Source organism: Bufo bufo, chromosome 2 (assembly GCF_905171765.1).
Source record: "Bufo bufo chromosome 2, aBufBuf1.1, whole genome shotgun sequence".
Lineage (NCBI taxonomy): Eukaryota > Metazoa > Chordata > Amphibia > Anura > Bufonidae > Bufo > Bufo bufo.
Window position 1 is genome coordinate 703,725,330 of NC_053390.1, and position 24,195 is coordinate 703,749,524.

The window sequence follows — 24,195 nt, forward strand, 5'->3', positions numbered from 1 at the left end:
AAACGGATCTCACAAGCGGAACCCCAAACGCAAGTGTGAAAGTAGCCTATACTGTACAAACTCTGCTCCTTAATACATTACTATTCACCTGTTAGATACCTGGGCAGTAACTGATACTTGAGAGGGTCAAGTGACTGCTCACATGACTGACACCATGTTCAGTCCTATCCAGCACTAGTCCTATGGATGCATTTTACAGGATTAAAATGGGCCAAACCAATTTTTTTTCAGGGAAAGGCTATTGTATGGGTAGAATAAAGACCAGCAGGCAAAATTTTAAATAGAAGTATATTAGAAAATTGTTCAACATTGTATTATCTAAATAAATAAATGTAATCATTGAAACCGGAATGCCTCTTTAACCAGAAACCAACGAAGCCAATTATTAGTATAACTACATAATATGAAGTGCTATATGCTCTACAAAGAAAAGAAAAAGAAAAGAAAAGCATGTGCCGATTTCCAACATCAAGAGATGGTTTTGAACAGGTTCATAAAACAAAAATCAAATCTTCTTTTCCAAGATTAATCCTCAGCTATCTAAATGTATTGTCCATTTATGCAATTTATATAATTTGTGTTGAATTTTTAACAATTGTGAACATTCTAATGGACCTTAAAGTGTTTCTACCACCTCATTTGGACCTAATTAGCTGTCAGACACTAGCGATCTGCTAGTGTCTGATCTACCTAACCGTGCTATTCTAAGACCTTTGTGTGCAGCGTTACACTAAAGAAACAACTTTTATTGCTATGCAAATGAGCCTCTAGGTGCTATGGGGGCGTCTTTTCAGCACCTAGAGGCTCCGTCTACTCACCCTGTATTCCGCCCTGCTCGTCCATCTCTAGATTGCCAGCCTCCATCTCATCCATCGGCCTTATTCTCGCGCCTGCGCCGTGTGCGTCTGTATTCGGCGCATGCGCAGTGACTGTCTGACCGCTCCCGAACAGACGACGCCCGGCCGGTCAGACAGTCACTGCGCCTGCGCGAATACAGACGCACACGGCGCGGGTGCGAGAATAAGGCCGATGGATGAGATGGAGGCTGGCAATCTAGAGATGGGCGGGCTTGATGGACGAGCGGGGCGAAATACAGGGTGAGTAGACGAAGCCTCTAGGTGCTGAAAAGACGCCCCCATAGCACCTAGAGGCTCATTTGCATAGCAATAAAAGTTGTTTTTTTAGTGTAACGGCTGCACACAAAGGTCTTAGAATAGCATGGTTAGGTAGAGCAGACACTAGCAGATCGCTAGTGTCTGACAGCTAATTAGGTCCAAATGAGGTGGTAGAAACCCTTTAAGGTGATCACGAGAGGACCAATGAATTAGTCTCCTCTGATAACTTTGTGATTTTCTGTAACTGACCTTAGGTACACTCAGGGCTAGAGACGGTCGCGTGGCGGCAAAGCATGCTTACTTCTTGCTTTTTTATTTAGGGTCACGTGGTTTGCCTAAAAACCGCACAGCCATTAATAGTGATCACCTGACAGTGGCCTAAGGCTTTGTTCGCTCTGATGTTTTGACATTAAGGGGGATCTACGATTTCCACCATGGATCCTGTAAAAATGAAACACATGACACCAGGGTGAACAGAACCTGAAACTCCACATCTAAACACATTTCATGCGATGGTTTGCTACAATGTATCAGGGCAGATAAGAGATATCATTCTTCTTTGGTTGTAGATGATCTCCCAGATTTCATACTGTATGTTGTAGCCAATTCTCACCTGTGAAAGATGAGGGTGGGTATACACACTGCAGTTTTTGTCATAGTAAAAATCCGCAGCCAAAACGTGCGAGTTTTAACAGGAATTGTGGAAAATATTAAGTCACCTAAAAAACTACATAGTCAATTTCTACATTAAAAAAATGCAGCAATCACTGTAAAAGTGCATTCAGAAGGGATGTGCTTTTGTCACTTTTTTTATTGGCAGCAGTCCAAAGACCTGCACTCCAACCAATCAGCTGTTACCTCGTAGCTCTTGCTCCACAGGTTGGCGCCGGAACCACACAGCACTGAAGTGAATAGTAGCTGTGCCGCACTTACCAGCTCTCCTCACTGCGCGGTGCATTCCCGGCACTGGAGCTACAAGGTAAGGCTAGTTTCAGGCATCTCTGGCAGGCTGTTCTGACAAGGAGCAGCATGCCGTTGATGTCTGGATCTCGCACTGCCGAATGCTAGCTGATACCCCACCAGTCCCATTCACTATCATGAGGACCGGTGGAGATCCGGTTGCAACCCAGCAAACATGCCGAGAATCGGTCAGACAAAAATCATGCAGCGATTCCCGGCATATATGCTGGGTTGCGGCCGTGCCCGACAGTGACGGATCCAACAGGCTGTTCCCAGCCAGGACAGCATGCCGGATCTGCAAAATGAAGATATGAAACAGGCCTCACAGCTGAATAGCAGGAGTACAGTGTATTCAACCACCGCCACACTGATATTGATGTCTTATATTGAGGATCATCAATATCAAAATCCTGGAATATCCCTTTATTCACCCCCTTGACTTTTTTTGTATTTTATTACATTACACCCTTAAGTTCAATGTTTTGTCAATCTGAATTTTATGTGATGGATCAGAACACAATAGTCTAAGTTGGTGAAGTGAAATGAGAAAAATATATAAATAAAACTATTGCTTAGAAATAGAAAATAGAAAATTGGCATGTGCGTATGTATTAGCCCCCTTTGTTAGGAAGCCCATAAAAAGCTCTGGTGCAACCAATTACTTGGGGAAGTCACATAATAAGTGAAATGATGTCCACCTGTGTGCAATCTAAGTGTCACATGATCTGTCATTACATATACACACCTTTTTCGAAAGGCCCCAGAGGCTGCAACACCTAAGCAAGAGGCATCACTAAGGCTACTTTCACACTTGTGGCAGAGTGATCCGGCAAACGTATGCCAACTGATGGCATTAGTAAGACTGGTCAGGATCCTGATCCGTCTTACAAATGCATTGAAATGCCGGATACGTCTTTCCGGTGTCATCCGGAAAAACGGATCCAGCATTTTTTTTTTTTCAAATTTTTTCGGTCTACGCTTGCGTAGACCGGAAGGACGGGTCCGGCATTCTGGTATTTTGAATGCCGGATCTGACACTAATGCATTCCTATGGAAAAAAAATGGCGGATCCGGCATTCAGGCAAGTGTTCAGTTTTTTTGGTCGGAGATAAAACTGTAGCATGCTGCAGTTTTATCTCTGTCCTGATCAGTCAAAAAGACTGAACTGAAGACATCCTGATGCATCCTGAAAGGATTGCTCTCCATTCAGAATGCATGGGGATAATCCTGATCAGTTCTTTTCCGGTATAGAGCCCCTAGGACGGAACACTTTGCCGGAAAAGAAAAACGCTAGTGTGAAAGTACCCTAACCAAACACTGCCATGAAGACCAAATGGAAAGAACATGGAACAACAGCAAACCTGCCAAGAGACGGTCGCCCACCAAAACTCACAGACCGGGCAAGGAGGGCATTAATCAGAGAGGCAGCGCAGAGACCTAAGGTAACCCTGGAGGAGCTGCAGAGTTCCACAGCAGAGACTGGAGTATCTGTACATAGGACGACAATAAGCCGTACGCTCCATAGAGTTGGGCTTTATGGCAGAGTGGCCAGAAGACTGGATGGTGCTAAATACAGGGATATTCTTAAGCAAAACCTGTACCACTCTGTGCGTGATTTGAGGCTAGGACGGAGGTTCACCTTCCAGCAGGACAATGACCCCAAACACACGGCTAAAGCAACACTTCAGTGGTTAAAGGGGAAACAGGTAAATGTGTTGGAATGGCCTAGTCAAAGCCCAGATCTCAATCCGAAAGAAAATCTGTGGTCAGACTTAAAGATTGCTGTTCACAAGCGCAAACCATCCAACTTGAAGGAGCTGGAGCAGTTTTGCAAGGAGGAATGGGCAAAAATCCCAGTGGTAAGATGTGGCAAGCTCATAGAGACTTATCCAAAGAGACTTGGAGCTGTGATTGACGCAAAAGTTGGCAATACAAAGTGTTGACTTTAGGGGGGTGAATAATTATGCACATTGACTTTTTCAGTTATTTTGTCCTATTTGTTGTTTGCTTCACAATAAATAAAAAAACAAACAAACATCTTCAAAGTTGTGGGCATGTTCTGTAAATTACATGATGCAAATCCTCAAACAATCCATGTTAATTCCAGGTTGTGAGGCACCAAAATACGAAAAATGTCAAGGGGGTGAATACTTTTGCAAGGCACTGTACTAACTAAAGGACTTAGAAAGGCTTTTCAAAAAGCATTGAGGTCACATAATGAAAGTAATTAACAACATAGTCAACAACATAGTCCTTAGGGATTACAGAGATATAATGACCATTCACCTGTCAATGTGTCAATAAGGACTGACCAACCATTATTACTGTAAATGCCTCAACCTGAAACAAACAGGAACGCGCACAATGCTCACACTTCAGAAGACGGGAGGGTCAATGAGACAATAGCATAAGAATATGGCAAACACTTCACATGCTAAGGGGCACCCCCCAGGCCCTGCCACACAACCACACTAGCCTGAATATGAATGCTTGTGTACACCAGATGAAGTTGTCACCTTGGTAGCAAAGGGAAACTTTTAGTAATTACAGTTCAAGAGACCAAACCCCTTAGTTCAGTACCTTCAGGTGATACATACCTACCGTTATCTTAGTATCATTAGTTCATTTTTTTTATGTAAGTAGCTATCCTTAACGTTTCCTATTTAAATTGCTTTAGAGTATGATTGATTTTGTGTTCAAAATGGTACAATTTTTCTTCACATAAATAACTTTCCATCAACTAGGCTTTGGCCATGATATCCTTGGGCATTCAGTTCTCACACAAGCCCTGACTCATGCTCTTTAAAGGGGTTATCCAACCCCCCCCAATGCCGGCCCCTTGTATACAATATACTTACCTTCTCCCCGGCACCTGCGTCACTCCGAATCCTTGCACGGGCGCTGCTGCATCTCCCTGTTGCTCAGATAAAAACATCCACCAAAAGCCATGGGCCCTGAGTTGTCATCGGGGACAATTTGAAGATTGTCTGTATAAGGCCTCTTGAACGTTGCTGTATTGCGGACCTCAAATGCAGATTCGCAATAAACAGGCACCGTTCCGTGTGCATTCCGCATCACGGATGCGGAGGAACAGTGCGGGCCGGAAGCACGGACGGAACCCCTCGGAAGCACTACGGAGTGCTTCTGTGGTGTTCCGTTCCGCAAAAAGATAGAACTTGTCCTATCTTTTTGCGTAACGACGGATCGTGGACCCTATTCAAGTGAATGGGGTCACAATCCGCTTGCGGCTGGCCCAGGGACTGTGCCCTTGCAATTTGCGGCCCACGGAGCCATTACGTTTGTGTGCAAGAGGCCTAAAGGTAACAGTCTGTGAGCCACATTTATGAAAGAATTTCCACTTGTCACAGCTAAGGCAGGTCAGGTGTAGAGTGCAGCTAACGCAATTTTTTAGACAATCCCCTAGTATAAATAAGGCCAAAAAATAAGGCCGCACCTGAGGGGTTAATTGTGCTGATCACAGCCCCTTGTAAGAGATCGGGTGCTGCCAGGCAGCAGGGGGCAGTCATGTACACAGTTCTTTTAGTATATTCTAACTTGAAGCGTCCCCATCACTATGGGAACGCCTCTGTGTTAGAATATACTGTCGGATCTGAGTTTTCACGAAGTGAAAAATCAGATCTGAAAAAAACTGTTATGCAGACGGATCCGTTCTGAACGGATGCAAGCGTTTGCATTATAGGAGCGGATCCGTCTGTGCAGACACCAGACGGATCCGCTCCGAACGCAAGTGTGAAAGTAGACTAAGGCTGGGGCTACATGCTGATATTGGCATTAATACCAGTTGTTTAACTTAGGCCTCTTTCACACGGGCGAGATTTCCGCGCGGGTGCAATGCGTGAGGTGAACGCATTGCACCCGCACTGAATCCGGACCCATTCATTTCTATGAATCTGTGCAGATCAACGGTGATTTTAGAAGCATTATACTTACCTGCGCTGTCTGTGACCGGCCGGGCGCTCCTCTAACTGGTAAGTGAAAGGTCTGTGCGGCGCATTGCTTATAGCACAGACCTTTCACTTACCAGTAGGAGGAGCGCCTGGCCGGTCACAGACATCGCAGGTAAGTATAATGCTTCTAAAATTGCTAAGTAACCATGGCAGCCAGGACTGCAGTAGCGTCCTGGTTGCCATGGTTACCGATCAGAGTCCCAGCGATTAAACTGGGACTCCGATCGGAACTCTCCGCTGCCACCAATGATGGGGGGATATTTTAATTAGGAGGGGGGGGAGAGGGGAGGCCGCACTGGCCACCAATGAATGTAATACAGGGGAGGGAGGGAGGGGGGGCCGCACTGGCCACCAATGAATTTAATACAGAGGAGGGAGGGAGGGGGGGCTGCACTGGCCACCAATGAATGTAATACAGGGGAGGGAGGGGGGGCCGCACTGGCCACCAATGAATTTAAAACTGGGGAGAGAGGGGGGTCTGCCCCCTTCTGCCTGGCAGCACCTGATCTCTTACAGGGGGCTATGATATGCACAATTAACCCCTCAGGCAGCAGGGGGCAGTTTTTACACAGTTCTCAGTATATTCTAACTTGAAGCGTCCCCATCACTATGGGAACGCCTCTGTGTTAGAATATACTGTCGGATCTGAGTTTCACGATCTAACTCAAATCCGATGGTATATTCTAACATAGAGGCGTTCCCATGGTGATGGGGACGCTTCAAGTTAAAATATACCATCGGATTGGAGAAAACTCCAATCCGATGGTATATTAATAGGGACTCCTGACTTTACATTGAAAGTCAATGGGGGACGGATCCGTTTGCAATTGCACCATATTGTGTCAACGTCAAACGGATCCGTCCCCATTGACTTGCATTGTAAGTCAGGACGGATCCGTTTGGTTCCGCACGGCCAGGCGGACACCCGAACGCTGCAAGCTGCGTTCGGGTGTCCGTCTGCTGAGCGGAACGGAGGCCAAACGGTGCCAAACTGATGCATTCTGAGCGGATTCACATTCACTCAGAATGTATTGGGGCTGTACGGATCCGTTCGGGGCCGCTTGTGAGAGCCTTCAAACGGAACTCACAAGCAGAACCCCGAACGCAAGTGTGAAAGTAGCCTAAGTACTTGTATTCCCCAGAAATAACACTTCTGGTGCATCTTTTCTTACAACTTTATGTTGTGCCATTCTTTTATTCTTATATATTTATCAATAAATAGCCAACTGAGTGCTAGCATTCCCCTTGTCAAAGGGATGTGTCGGACACTGACAGCACTGATTGGACAGTCTCAGACTGTGCAGGGACACATCTACACTTGGTAACACCCAGTTGGAAATGTAGCAGGGATAATAGAGGAATGGCACAACATCCAGTTATAAGAATAGATGTTTCAGAATAATTTCATGTGGAATACAATAAATTACTAAAATAGATATGTTTTTGAGCGGTGACAGGTCCACTTCAAGTCCCACTAGCAGACTTGAAGTTGTGGTCATCGGATCACTATCATAACACACTGGGATACTTTGTATTCTAAAGCATTATAATCTGTCAGTGTAACTTTGACAGTCTACCTGACAGGTTGCCATGCTGTGTCAGCATCCCACAATCATACTGCAGGAGGAGGGAGCCCACATGCACCCCCCCTCCCCCGGTCAAATTTCAAAAATGCCATGGTCCCTATTGACTGAGGCATTTAAGGAGTTAAAAAGTCAGGATCAGAGGTTTCTCCTATCCTAGTCATTACAACTGGGCTACTGCTGCTGATCACACAGAATGACATACTAGTACATCCCTATACCTTAACCCCTTGGTGACCAGCCTGTTTTTGGCCTTACTGACCAAGCATTTTTCTTCCTTTTTTCATCGTCGCGTTCCAAGAGCTATAACTTTTTTATTTGTTGCATCTATATAGCGTATGATGGCTTGTTTTTTGCGGGAAAAGATGTAGTTTTTAATGGCGCCATTTTGGGTACATAACTTTCTGATTAACTTTATTAACTCTTTCTGGGAGGGAGATGGGAAAAACAGTAATTCTGCAACTGCGTTATAAATCTTACGGCATTCATTTTTCAGTATAAGGCCTCATGCACATGGCCGTTGTTTGGGTCCGCATCCGAGCTGCTGTTTTGGCGGCTCGATGCGGACCCATTCACTTCAATGGGGCCGCAAAAGATGCGGACAGCACTCCGTTGCTCCGTTCCGTGCCGACACAGTTATACACAGCAGCACAGCCCCGATCTCCTCATCACTCACTGAGGAGATCAGGGCTGCGCTACGAATCGATCACAAAGCACGGACAGCTCCCCTCCTCCTACCCTGATTTTACACCATTCTCTCCCACTACGGCCGTGCTGCATACAGAGCATGCGCGGCTCTGTATCAGACGGCTGAGAAGAAAGATGAAACGTGCATGCGCGGCTCTGTAGCAGATGTGCGCGCTCTCGTGGGAATGACCAGCTGCCTGGGTGAAAAGTAAGTGCGGTCTGTGCAAGCACGCCCCATAGATGCGGCCGTGGAGCGGTGGCCGTATCTATGGGTTGCCAAGTGTAAACAATGGGGTAGGAGGGAAGGCAATTTATCTAAATGGGTGCATTATAAATAATAGAAGCAATTTAGAAAAATGAAGTATGGCACCAGTGTAAACATTTGAAACATGATCATGAAGATGGGAATACCCCTTTAAGGTACTGTGGTTAGTTTAATATGTGTTTTCCAGGTGACAGGTTCACTTTAAAGAGTAACTAAACCTTTATCTAAACTTTTAATATGATGTCCCTAATGCCCTAATAAAACTATCTCTAATATTAAAATAGAAAATAGATTTCTAAAGTATGACACTTTTGCTTCCCTAAAGCACACCATTCAGTGTGCGCTTAAAACAGTTCTCGCTGAGCGGTGTACGCAGTACGGCCTACACATTTTATGAATGGGGCTGCAGCAGCGCTGTGAGTATGGGCAGGAGCGCATATTGCTGCTCCTGCCTGTGCCCCCCGAAGGTTTACTAAATCCTGGCATAGCAAATGGGTACCCTGTAGCCATGTGCTATGCCAGGATTAGTAGAGCGGCACTGCAGGCTGTCGGCTCCCCCCTGTACTGCAGGCTGTCGGCTCCCCCCCACTGTCCCCCCTCTCCTCCAGCCTGGCTGATATCACAACCAGCTGAAGGGTGGGGAACAGCTGTCTTGAGCCTTGATATTTCAGGCTCTGTCTAAGATAGAGAGATGGTCATGTTTGAAAGCTGGCAATATAAGATTTAAAACAAGGCCATAATCACAACATTATCTCCACTAAATTGGTAGACATAGCCTTAGGAAATAGGAGCGGGTATAAAAGCAGATGAAATCTGCTTTCATTTTCAGCTGTTGTCACTCCGGCTCAATTTCCATCTTTCAAACAAGACCAAGGCCATATTTCTGGTTCTACAGAGCCCGAGATATGAAGACTTAACTCAGCCCCTCACCCTGCTGCCCAAGCTCTGCTCAGCTGTTAAAGGGGTATTCTGGTAATGTAACCTTTCATTTCCTGTAGTGTTGGTGTGTATGTGGTGCACTTAAACTGACCTGATACATATCAGCCTCTGAAGTGACTCTGTATTTAAATTATGCACCCCACTTCTGAAGAGCGCATCCTCTGTCATGTGATGTTTGTGAGAAAGACAGAACAATCCATACAGAGAGAGATGGAAAATAGTAAGTGATACATAATGAAAAACATACAGACACACTGTAAGATTTGCAGACAGACACACAGTAATACAGAAAAAGACATAGACAGCTATGTAAAAGGCAGTAGCATACCAGCATCAAGACACGAAAAGCAGTTTGAAACAGCAAGCAACAGATAGATGAGGAAGATAAGGAAAGACCAATTCACTCTGAGAAAGATCTACACAGGCAAGAGGGAAAAAAAAACCAGAAAAAGCCAAACCTAGGCTTACTGTTGCTACATGTCAGGTTTATTCAGCAAGCTAGCATCAGGTGATGTAGAGCACAGCTCCCTTACATGCATTGTGTAATCAGCTGTCCGCTCCCTCTCTCAGCAGACAGGAAGTTCAGAGCAGAGAAGCTTGGGCCAGAGCTAGTCCCAGGTGCAAGAGACTAGACACAGAGCATGTTCGACCAGCGGCAGGAGAGAGCAGAAAGGTCGTAAATAAGGGATGGAGGAGGGTAAACAAGGCAGAGGAAGACTAAGAAGTAAGTAGATATTATTGGAGATTAGTGCAAAAACGTTTATTACAGTATATTAGACATTTGTAAAACCTGTATAATACTTTCCAAGCAGACCAAGTTCAGGGAACTGGAATTACACCTTTAACCCTTTCGCTACCAGCGCCATACATGTACAGCGCTGGAGCAATAGGCAAACATTGCGCCCGCTCGCACTTGCAGTGGGTATCATGGCCGGCAGGTCTCTGCTGTTTCAAACAGCAATAATGCTGATTGCGGTAATAAAGCCTTTAGATGCCGTGATCAAGTGAGATCACGGCATCTAAATGCGCAAAAACCCGGACGCTCGCGCTGTTAGGATTTAAAAGTGAAGGCAGCAGAAAACTGGTGTCAGATTCCCTTTTAACCCTGGCAGAGAAAGGATTTAAAAGTTTTACTGTGGTAGGCCTGGAAGCCTTCAGAAGGAACCAGGCTGCCACAGCAACTAGACCGCTCCCATAATCTCATAGGATGGAAACTTTCCCTCAAAATGACCATTCGGATACCATAGTTGCTATTAAATATTTGTGATTGGTTTTGGCTCCTGAGTGGGTGCCGTGACCAAAGCCCCGGCATCTGCCATACATGTATTTAACCGTTTTGTCCTGATGCAGATGGGACACAGCAGAGAAGCTCCCGCTCCACCCATTTGTTTTATGGCTTGTCAAAACAAGTGAAGAGGAGGTGGGGGGAATACAGTAGTTGATCTCTTAGGACAGCAAAAAGATTTCTTTACAGTTTTGACTGTAGTATAAGACAAAATAGAGTTAAAGGAAATTAGGCATTTTTTTTATTTATTGTGAATTTCCCATATTAAATGTTCCTTTAAAGAGTAACTAAACCTTTATATATACTTTTCATATGATGTTCCTAATGCCCTAATGAAACTATGTCTAATATACTTTATTAATCAATTTTATATTCTTACTACACTTTTCACTGTGCGCTTAAAACTCAGTTCTCTGTACATTGCTGACAGCTCATCGGTGTACGGAGTACATTTTATTAATGGGGCCGTAGCATCGCTGTGAGTACGGGCAGGAGCCCATATTGCTGGTTCTGCCCATGCCCCCCAGAGGTTTACTAACTCCTGGCATAGCACATGGAGCTGACATGCAGCTTAAAAAGTGTCACACATATGGTATCTCCGTACTCAGGAGAAGTTGGGCAATGTGTTTTGGGGTGTCATTTTACATATACCCCTGCTGGGTGAGATAAATATCTTGGTCAAATGCCAACTTTGTATAAAAAAAATTGGAAAAGTTGTCTTTTGCCAAGATATTTCTCTCACCCAGCATGGGTATATGTAAAATGACACCCCAAAACACATTGCCCAACTTCTCCTGAGTATGGAGATACCACATGTGTGACACTTTTTTGCAGCCTAGGTGGGCAAAGGGGCCCACATTCCAAAGAGCACCTTTCGGATTTCACCGGCCATTTTTTACAGATTTTGATTTCAAACTACTTACCACACATTAGGGCCCCTAGAATGCCAGGGCAGTATAACTACCCCACAAGTGACCCCATTTTGGAAAGAAGACACCCCAAGGTATTCGCTGATGGGCATAGTGAGTTCATAGAAGTTTTTATTTTTTGTCACAAGTTAGTGGAATATGAGACTTTGTAAGAAAAAAATAAATAAAAAAATCATCATTTTCCGCTAACTTGTGACAAAAAATAAAAAGTTCTATGAACTCACTATGCCCATCAGCGAATACCTTAGGGTGTCTACTTTCCGAAATGGGGTCATTTGTGGGGTGTTTGTACTGTCTGGGCATTGTAGAACCTCAGGAAACATGACAGGTGCTCAGAAAGTCAGAGCTGCTTCAAAAAGCGGAAATTCACATTTTTGTACCATAGTTTGTAAACGCTATAACTTTTACCCAAACCATTTTTTTTTACCCAAAATTATTTTTTTTTATCAAAGACATGTAGAACAGTAAATTTAGAGCAAAATTTATATATGGATGTCGTTTTTTTTGCAAAATTTTACAACTGAAAGTGAAAAATGTCATTTTTTTGCAAAAAAAATCGTTAAATTTTGATTAATAACAAAAAAAGTAAAAATGTCAGCAGCAATGAAATACCACCAAATGAAAGCTCTATTAGTGAGAAGAAAAGTAGGTAAAATTCATTTGGGTGGTAAGTTGCATGACCGAGCAATAAACGGTTAAAGTAGTGTAGGTCAGAAGTGTAAAAAGTGGCCTGGTCATTAAGGGTGTTTAAGCTAAGGGGGCTGAGGTGGTTAAGAATAAAATCAGCCTGAACTAAAGTTCTATTATGTGGCTGAGGAGGCCAAGATGAGTTCATGGCAAGTTCAGTTTATATAAAAATAATTGTGAACATGAACGGACATTGTATTTAAAAGTTATTGCTAAAGATATGGGTTTATCTATGTGGAGTACACCAGCTTCCTCAGACATGTCTGTCTAAAGGGAACAAGCTTGTTTCATGGATAAGCCATAACGAGATAATAATTCATATCCTTGAGGCACACCTGCTGTATGAGGTTCAATATATATGTTCATAATTATATTATATATATCTCTGTATGGTATATTTAGTTTACAACATATTTAAACCAATAATCCATGTAATGTGTTATGCATGTGTAACAATGTATAGATTTATATAGATATTATACCATGTATTTATCATTTAGAATGTATTGAAGAAGGTACAAAAACATTGAAGTAAATTTATGTTAATTGGATTTCTGAGAAGAGTAAATGTTATTTCAAAACAATAGTTATTCATAGATGTAGATAAGTGAAATGTACAAGTTCCGATGCCAAGCATCAAAGCCGTTATATAAAATTTTTATCAAGTCAACATATATTTCAAAAAGATAGGAGAAGACAGTGACTCCAACAAGTCCAGGATATACAGTCATGTGAAAAAATTAGGACACCCTTTGAAAGCATGTGGTTTTTTGTAACATTTTTAATAAATGGTTATTTCATCTCCGTTTCAACAATACAGAGAGATTAAAGTAATCCAACTAAACAAAGAAAACTGAAGAAAAGTCTTTTCAAGATCTTCTGTAAATGTCATTCTACAAAAATGCCTATTCTAACTGAGGAAAAAGATAGGACACCCTCACATGTATTCCCTCTTAAATTGGCTCAGATCTCACACCAGGTGCACATAATTAGTAGATCGTTACTCTGCATGTTGAATGAGGCTTGCCCTATTTAAACCTCAGACATTTAGTTTGGTGTGCTCCTGACTGTTGAAGTGAGAGTGAGCACCATGGTGAGAGCAAAAGAGCTGTCAGAGGACTTCAGAAAAAAGATTGTAGCAGCCTATGAGTCTGGGAAGGGATTTAAAAAGATCTCAAAAGATTTTGAAATCAGCCATTCCACTGTCCGGAAGATAGTCTACAAGTGGAGGGCTTTCAAAACAACTGCCAACATGCCCAGGACTGGTCGCCCCAGCAAGTTCACCCCAAGAGCAGACCGCAAGATGCTAAAAGAGGTCTCCAAAAACCCTAAAGTGTCATCTCGAGAACTACAGCAGGCTCTGGCTACTGTTGATGTAGAAGTACATGCCTCAACAATCAGAAAGAGACTGTACAAGTTTAACTTGCATGGGAGGTGTGCAAGGAGGAAACCTTTGCTTTCCAAGAGAAACATCGAGGCCAGACTGACATTTGCCAGAGATAAAGTTGACAAAGACCAGGACTTCTGGAATAATGTTCTTTGGACAGATGAGTCCAAAATTGAATTATTTGGACACAACAGCAGAGGACATGTTTGGCGTAAACCAAACACAGCATTCCAAGAAAAGAACCTCATACCAACTGTGAAGCATGGAGGTGGAAGTGTCATGGTTTGGGGCTGCTTTGCTGCAGCAGGACCTGGTCAGCTCACCATCATAGAATCCACGATGAATTCTACTGTGTATCAGAAGGTGCTTGAAGAACATGTGAGACCATCAGTTAGAAAATTAAAGCTGAAGCGGAACTGGACCATGCAACATGACAATGACCCAAAACATACTAGTAAATCAACCAAAGATTGGCTGAAAAAGAAGAAATGGAGAGTCCTGGAATGGCCAAGTCAAAGTCCAGATTTGAATCCCATTGAGATGCTGTGGGGTGACTTGAAAAGGGCTGTACGTGCAAGAAACCCCTCAAACATCTCACAGCTGAAAAAGTTCTGCATTGAGGAGTGGGGTAAAATTTCCTCAGACCGATGTCGAAGACTGGTAGATGGCTACAAGAACCGTCTCACTGCAGTTATTTCAGCCAAAGGAGGTAACACTCGCTATTAGGGGCAAGGGTGTCCTATCTTTTTCCTCAGTTAGAATAGGCATTTTTGTAGAATGACATTTACAGAAGATCTTGAAAAGACTTTTCTTCAGTTTTCTTTGTTTAGTCGGATTACTTTAATCTCTCTGTATTGTTGAAACGGAGATGAAATAACCATTTATTAAAAATGTTACAAAAAACCACATGCTTTCAAAGGGTGTCCTAATTTTTTCACATGACTGTAGGTAATTAAAAATGTCAGGAAAAGACCTTCCTCAATTATGTATATTAAAAAGGTTAAGAAGATCTTGTGAACGTATTATTAGATATTTAGTTTTAATGCTTAAAAGTTGTGATGTTCATCTGCAGTACCACAGTGCCATCTGGAGGCAGATGGACAATATTATATTATTTTATCATTTGTTTTATGCCATATTAGGAGTTAATATGACATCATGGTGTTATTAGCACTTAGAACTGTATGAGTCCACTATGGATTCTTTAAAGTTGTACTCTGATGTTGACAGGATCAGATTCCTACCATGGGTATTTGATGATAGGTACCGTCATTATTTTATTTCCTTTAGGGATAGAGGAATTCAAAATTGGCAAGATGTTTTACATGAAATTAAACTGGAATTCGGACCGTACCGAACCCTTACTGCTGCAAAACGTGAGATATATTGTCACGGTGGGGAGTGGGGGAAACTCCCCACCGTACAATGTCACCAAGTACTAAGCCATAGGCAGGGAAAAGGGAGTTGGTCACCTCCTAAAGCTTCCCTGAAATAGCCCTAGTCACCTGGCTGTATGAGCCTCCTTCAATGGTAAGGGGGCTCATACCCACGAACCTAGAAGTCTAGGAATCCCTGCATCGCCCTCAACATTGTGACAGGGCAGAGACAAGGCGTCTCCAGCGGCCCAGTTGCTGACAGGGAGAAAGACAATGCAGCAACTGCACGGCAGGTAAGAACACAGTGTAACAACCAAACATCAAACACTTACCTGCCTCAGCAAAGATGGGAAAACACCAAAACAACCTGGACCCCCATGCGGTTTCGATGCAAGGTGGCTCCAGGCAAGGCTGCAAATATATTTTAGGTTCACCCCTCCGAGAAACCAATGGGACCCCCTTTCGGAGGTAGAAGACGAACGGGGAAATGTCTAGCAGACATGCGTGACACAACATCAACAGACCAGACATGTAACAACGCACAAGACATAACAACCAAATCCCAAATCAAACCCACACCAAACATAGACACATAAGGATGGGTGGAGACATGGAGAAGACATAGGGATCACATTGCTAAAAGACCTTGATGTCCAACAAGGTGGCCCTCAATGACTGGGCAGATGTAATAGCCACAGAATGGAGCATAGCTTCCAGCCCAAAGCAAGGCTAGAGCACAACTAACCTCCAAGCTACAAGCAAAGGCTAAATAGCTAGGAGAGACCACACCCTGATCTAACCAAGTCAAGATATTAACCTCTTGAAAACCACACAGCAGAGAGACACAACTTCAATGGGATGTGCACGTGCAAACCGAAAACTACTCGCTGCCCCCGGCAACCAGTCTGCACGGCAACCGCGTCATGGTCAAACCATACGACCGTGACATATATAAACTTACATGTAGGCCCAATCAGAGTCCCCGTGAATTCCTCTCTGTCCTTAAAAATGCCTATGGGTTAGCATATAGATCCCCAAATTGGGAATCTGAAGAGTTTAAGCAGCTGTTCTATGATGCAATGCCAACCCAAATCAAACTTAGCCTAGCTAGACATCTTGATATTGAAGCTCCCCTGGACAGGTTGGTGACGGCTGCCACCACACTGTATAATATCAGTGAGTGCCATGCTACAGGTGAGAGGAGGTTCAAAAAGTCCCCAGAGCAAAATGTAGCTGAAGCTAAGGTAAACCCTAGCTTGGGATTTGAAACGCAGCCACGTAAATAACCTCAATCTACAGGACCTGTCCAACAAGCCCAGCGACAACAGGTAGGACCCAAACAGATAAAACCCCAAAACCTCAATGGGTCAGAGGGAGATAATTCTGGTGCTGAGAGGTCTAACTACCGTCCCTATTACAATAGGGGTCCCCAGGGATCTAGGCCCTTTAACAATAGGAGCACCCAGGGATACAGGAACTGGAATAACAGGCCCAGACAACAAAGGGAAGATAGGCAGGAACCCTCAAATTTACCTACTAGTAGGTCAACCACCAATAACCAGGCCATCCCACAAAATCTAAATGTGCCCAAACGAAACAGGTTTGATCAACTGGCTGAACAAAAGACCCAACTGTATGACATTGTAAGTTAGTTGTCCCAGGGGTCCCAAGGAAAACAGCCTGAACCTTTTTTAGGGGCAACTCTAGGTCCCAGCTCAGCCCCATAAAGCAAATAGCGCAGGGTCAGAGCCCAGGCCAACGCAAGGTTATCAAGGTGGTTGAGGAAGAATCTAAATTGATTTCTAATCATATTTTGCCTTGCAGCGCTCCTGACCCTAAAGTTGGGGCCAGGGAGGATGTGTCTAATATGTTATCTATTTTGCAGACTAATCATGTCGATCTCTGCAATCCTGTGTCTTCTCTAACGAGTGATCCTATCGTATCAGCGTCAGGCTGTGGACCGTCTATAAACTGTGACGTAGCCCAGCTTTCCCCAAAGGTGGGGGCTATTACTCCTGTTCCCTGCAGCAGGAATGTGAAGGATTCACCAGAGGTCGCGACGCTGCAGAGAGGTCACGCTCTCTGACAACAGGAAAAGAACGCTCACCCTAATTTCCTATGTGATTTGTTTCTGGTTGAAGGCCGATATTTCGTGGATTCTTATCTTCAAGATGAGCATATCGGGCCGATCAGGGGTTTAATTGATACAGGATCACAGGCAACTATCTTATCACATAGTTATTACCAACAGGTTCTGGATTTAAAAGCAAAGAGACCGAGATTGAAATCGTTCGATGGCTCTCTGATAAGTGTAGGTGGAGACGCTTTGCAGTAAAAGGAACATCATGGTTGACATTCAAAATTGGCAAGAAGACAATTAAACACCCCACACTGATTGTGGACCTTCCATATGATCGGCTGATTAATGAAGCAGTTTGGACTCAGGTAAAGGTACCCATTGCCTATGATTATTCTTGCAATGCACAAACCCAACGTAGTTGTCATGTGATTAAAGAGAGGCCTAACTCTATTGAAGTTCATTTTAGGAACAGTCAAACGCCGGATGTCACGATCCTGAAAAATGGTAAGCCCGAGGAAGCTGTCAACGGTGCCGCTCATATCATTACCATCCAGAAGGACAAAATCGAGAAGATAACCTTGGATGAGGATGTATTGACTATTTTCCTTGAAGAGGGAAGTCATCGCGGACCTGGCCAAGTATTCTCAATCCATGGTACAGATTGAAAAGGTCAATGACAATTTATTGATTCCCATACAGGTGAACAATATAGCCCGGGTGAAATATGCCAAATTGGATCTGAAATCCGAGGACTCTTAAAACAGGTCACCAATCCTAAAATGATTAAAAATTCCTCTCCACAGGAACAATGGGTTCATGATCTGGATGGAGATTCCCAGAGTCATAATGTGGTTGCAAAATGTCTTTTGTCTATCTCCATAGGAAGTAAGACTACAGAACACGTTTTCATCGTGTTGAATGAACCACGGCATCAGATATATATGGGTAATGACCTTCTGCACCGATTTGCCGTGCAAATTGATCTGGTAAATAATACCCTCTGGTCCAGATTACCGGGAACCCAGAGGGATTCCAGGATGTGAAGCAAGCCTTGAGATGGGGACAACAGATGCCCTATGCCGTGAGTATCATGGTTGCCGAGGAGGTTAAAATCCCTTAAGGATGTAAACCATTTCTTCTTCCCATTCAAGTGAAGAAGGGACAAACTTTGAAGAACGCAGATGCTTTGATCTGTTTGTCCAACCGGATCCAGCAACTCGGCCTAAAGGTAAAACCCACTCCTATAATTAACATCCATCAGGATCCATTGCACATGATAATCCATAACATGGCTCCCCATAGCATATCCCTGCAGAAGAACAAAGTAATTGGTCTAGCTATGGATTCGGAATACTATACTTTTGGATTCCAGAATGATGTAATTGGACTTATTCCTGATGAATATCTAACAGAAGAACAGGTAGTGGAACAATGTTTTTCCTCAACACCTGAGGGGTTATTCAATATCCACTCTGTTTATCCTTTCAGTTCTGAAGAAGGTACATACCACATCGAAGAGTCATCATTGGTTTTCAACCAGGAGATCGATGAAAAGGAGTACGAGTCATGCCAACAAGGGAAGGATAAGGTACGCTACACCCAAAATGATTTAACTAGTGAGCTTGAAGAAACTTAGGAGTTAAGTAAGCCTGAAATCTTTCCAGAATTTCAGGAACGGGTAGAAGAACAAATCTCTATAGCTAACGCGTGCTCCAATGAGTCAGAGCGTCAACAGCTAAAGGAGCTCCAGGACATGTTTGCCAAGGATTTTTATGATTGTGGGAAAACAGACCTGCATGTCGCAAGAATCCAGACAGATCCTGATGCACCACCTGTCTTTGTCAAACAATACCGACTTCCGCTGGCGGCTTACAAGTCCCTATCGGAAATCGTCAAAAACCCGGAGAGAAGGGGCATCATCCGTCCGATACATAGCTCGTTCAACCATACTATACTTGGAGTCCTCAAACCCAATGGTCAATTTCGTCTCTGCTCGGACCTAAGACAATTAAACAAACGTGTTTACATGTCCGTATGGCCCGTGCTATACATTGACCAGTGTTTGGCACAAATTCAAGAATCCAAAATTATCACTGCCCTTGACTGTACACAAGGATATTGGACGATTAAAGTGGACGAAAGGGATCAGTACAAACTGGCCTTTACATTTGGAAAGACACAATATGCATGGACCCGACTACCCTTCGGGTACATAAATGCGGGCCATGAATTTGCCGTGTTCATGCATAAGGCAATGCCTGATGCCACTGAACGAGGTACTTTATCCTATGTGGATGACATTCTAATCAAAAGCACGACTTTTGAGGAACACATTGTAGAACTGAGGTATGTACTAACCCAACTGAGAAAAGCTGGTGTAAAACTTTCTTTGCAGAAGGCTCAGTGGTGTCGTGCCAAGGTTAATTTCCTAGGTCACGAGATCACTACTGATGGAATCAATCCACAGAAGAAGAAGGTGGAAGCAGTGATCAACACCAAGTCACCTACAAATCTCAAGGAGTTGAGATCTTTCTTGGGCATGATGAACTATTCCCGTAAGTTTATAGATAATTATGCCAAAATTACAAAACCTCTTTTACAGTTGCTGAAGAAAGGAGTAAAATGGGAATGGAGTGAGCGTCATGAGCAAGCTGTGAATGAACTCAAGGCTAAGCTTGTCAAGGCTCTATGCCTTGCATATCCATAAGGTGGAAAACCTTTCTTAGTGGAAACAGGCTTCACCGACAAAAGCGTGAGTGCAGTCCTTTTCCAGAAAAAGGAAAACCTGAACAAGATCATCGCCTATGCCAGCAAATCCTTATCATCGGTTGAGGTAAAATTCAACAGTTGTGAGAAAGCATTACTGTCAACAGTGTGGGCTTTGCAATATTTCAGGAGCTTTATTCAAGGTGAAAAGATCATTGTGGAAACTGCACATGAACCATTGCAATATTTGCAAAGTGACAGGATCAAAGATGGAAATCTGTCAAACAGCAGGATAACCGCCTGGATGATGTCCTTAATAGGATGGCCATTGGAGATCAGGTATAAACAAAATAATAAGAACCCAGTTGCTCAAGGATTAGCTGAACTGCATGATTGTTCCAATGCGGAACAGGGAGGTAAGTCACCAGAAAATGATTTCTTGGAGGAACAATCATCATCCCCATATAAATCTTATGATGAGGAGTACTGTGAATCATTACCATATGTATATGTAGACGGCTGTTCTTTCCATACGAATGTAGGAAATGAGCGTACACGGGTTGCAGGTGTCGGAATTGCATGGAATAATATATTCCCGGACATATCCGTCGGATACAAAATTGGCCCCAAAAGTAGCCAAGTCGCAGAACTCACCGCTGTGTACAAAGCCGTACAAATGCCTATCAAATATGATATTAAAGAGTTTTCCATAATCACAGATTCTGATTATATTCGTAATAGCTTTGTGGAGTATTTCCCCGGATGGAAAAGATCCAACATGATGAGAAGTAATAACAAGCCAGTCAAGCATGGTAAGATGTTTTGTAAAATCGATTAAATGGTTATTACCCACAGTCTTACCATTTACTGGAAGAAGGTAAAGGATCATTCAAAGTATCCAGGTAACGACAAGGAAGGAAATGATCTAGCAGACTTCCTCGCTAAACAAGCAGCCATTGACGGAGAAGTTTTGGATGTGGATGATCTCATGGGAACTGTCCAAGTAGATGCAACAACAAGGCCCAAAAGGGAACTGAAGCCAATGTGTTGCAATGAAGCCAAGATTCCCCTAGTGAGGATCTCATTGCGAGCCAAAAGGGAGATTCAATCATTGGTACTTTTTATAAACACATTGAAGATCCACAGAATTGTCCCATAAATACAGAAGATTGCGATGGCAAAGAGGAGTTACGGATTTTGATGAAGGGTAAGTCCCAATTTTCGTTACAGGACGGATTGTTGATTAGGACCTCGAAGAATGGTATCACACAATGGGTAGTACCCGCAACATACCGAGGTTTGATGCTACAACACGCCCATGATGCCCTGACAGCTGGCCACCGAGGTGAGAAGTTGACGTACGAGTTGTTACGGGACTACGCTTATTGGCCACATATGTTGCAAGATGTTCGTACGTATTGTCAAGGATGTCTGATCTGCTCTCAATTCCAGCCACAGACACCCACTCATCGAGCGCCGCTGATAAAAAGGAGGATGTCCATGCCATGGTCAGACACCCTAATTGACTTCATCGGACCAGTGACAACCTCATCAAAAGGCCACAGATACCGTTAACCGTGACTTGCTTGTTCCCAAAATGGGTGGAATGTTTGTCTTGTAAAACATGCAGTTCAAGCGTATGTGCATCTCTTCTCATTAACCACATATTTTCCAGGTTTGGTCTTCCCCAACGCATCGAATCCGATCGTGGAAGTCATTTCACTAGTGAGGTGATGACGAAGATGTGGGAGATACTGGGGGTAAAAAGGAAGCTACATATAGCTTATCGGCCAGCCTCTAGTGGTGGAGTGGAACGCTACAACCAATCCATTGTGAACATTCTAAAAAAGTTTGTCAATGAATCCAGTAAGGACTGGGATGTCAAATTGCCTTTGGTTCTTATGGCCATCAGAGCCACCCCAAGCGCAGCAACCAAACTTTCTCCCTTCAAAAGGATCACAGGCAGGAGGATGGTGTTACCCCAACATTTGCTCTACCGGACGACAGACCACAATTTAATAAATGCTACAACATCTCATCAATATGTGGAAAATCTACGCAAGCACCTTCAGCATGCTTTTGCATTCGCCCAGAAGAATATAGAGAAAGCCGCAATAAGTGCTAGGACATACTACGATCTGAAGACTACACAGAAGGAGTATCAAATTTCCGATCAGGTTTATATCTATAACTTTGCTCGGGATCAAGTGAAGGAGAGAAAGTTCTTACCTTCCTGGAAAGGACCTTATGTCATCACTGACAAGTTGTCACCTGTGGTCTACAAGATAAAAATCCCTAAGGGGGATGAATTTGTAGAAAAATGGGTGCACATTAACCAGTTACGTATTTGTTATCCTAGCTCACGACTTCGCGAGATAGAAGGAGTTGGATGAAGAGAGGTGGAGAGATTTTACGGTTCCAGCTAAAAGATGAAAACCAGGATTGGTATTGTATGAACAAACATGTGTACTAACCATCCTCATGTGTGTTTCCTCCGTAACTAAACATCTATTAACTTACCTCTAAAACTGAGAACTTGCTCTGTTCAAGAAAAGAACCTATGCCAATCAAAGATACATGATAGCATTAACTCTTTTCTTGCAGGATAAAAAGTGAAAGATGTATGTACTCATATGTGTCATACAATTTTATAGAAAAAGTTTCAAGGAATCCAGCTCCACTTTGATAAAAGGAATCTTTTATTTTGCTTGCGGTAAAATCTCATCCATAAGTTTACAAAAATAGCAGTCTTGTCTACGCGTTTCGGGCTGCCAGAGATAATCCAGCCCTTCCTCATGACACAGTAAGACATGAATAGTGGGATCCTTTATGGGGGATAGTGCACCTGTTTTCACTAATTGTGTTCACATGACTGCATGCGCCCCCAGAAAGGTGCCAGACCTCTGAACAACTCTTCTCGTGAAAATAAAAATGAATATAAACAGAAAACAAACCAAAAAACCACATATAGCATAGTAAAGAGAACTATGCAGAAAACGGACATAAGATATATGCTGGATAAAAAGTTACTGGAATATAATAACATATAATAAAATAAAGGAGAGAGGGAAGAGGAAAATCCACTATGTATGTTCCCAAAAAAGCTGCATGGGTTATAAGTGTGGATTATTGCTGCAAAATTAAATCCAGACGTTTATTTAGACCATCTGGTTGATGTGTATTTAGTGCAAAGATCCAGAAGGACTCTCTGTTTAATAACTTTCTTCTGTGATCTCCTCCACGTTTAGGCAGAAAAACTTTTTCTATGCCTTGTACCACCATATCTGATGTGTCCCCACCATGGCAAACAGCAAAATGCAAACTAGCTGCAGATACATTGCGATTTACATGGTGGGGCACATCAGAAATGTGTTTGCGTATTCTGACTTTGATGGCATTAGTGGTGCACCCCACATATTGCAGATTACACTTTTTGCATGTAATTAGATAAACTGCATAGGTTGTATTACAATTGAGGTATGATTTCACTTGAAACATTCTACCATTTGATGCTGAAACAAAAGTCTTGGAGATCAACATATGTGTGCAGCAAATACACCTGTGGTGTCCACACCTATAATTCCCTTTGGTCTTAAGCCAGACTGGTTGCGATTTTTTCTCTTCTTGGTATAGACTAGGGCTGACATAGTTTGCGATGGTGGGCGCTCATCTGGCTGCACATTGAACCCCATCTGCAACTATGTCAGTCCATTCCTTGTCATATGCCAAAACAGGAAAATGTTTTTTTATGATATAACATATTTGTTTGAACTCTGTACTATATTGAGTAATAGACAGATTGTTCCTCCTGCTACTAGTATGTCTGGAATTTCTGTTATAATGTTTGTTGTTAGTAACTGCGATGCAGGCTTCACCCCCCTTTTTTTCTAGTGTATATTCTTGTTTAGGATGGAATAGGGATCCCCTTTCAATAAGTGAGATCTGTCGTATTGCATCCTCCACCTGCTTTATACCATAAGCTCTTTTGTATAATCTGTGAGAGATATTTACAGCTTCATCCATCAAGCTTTTTTCATCCGTGCAATTCCTTCTTGCACGTATTATCTCACCCCTAGGTATGTTAGCTATTACATGTTTGGGATGGCAAGATGTAGCATGCAATGTGGTGTTACCTGCCATGGGTTTTCTGTACGTGCATGTGGAAACTTGATTGGTGGTGGGATCCCCCCTGAGAACTGGTCATTTCTGCAACATACTCCTGACCGTT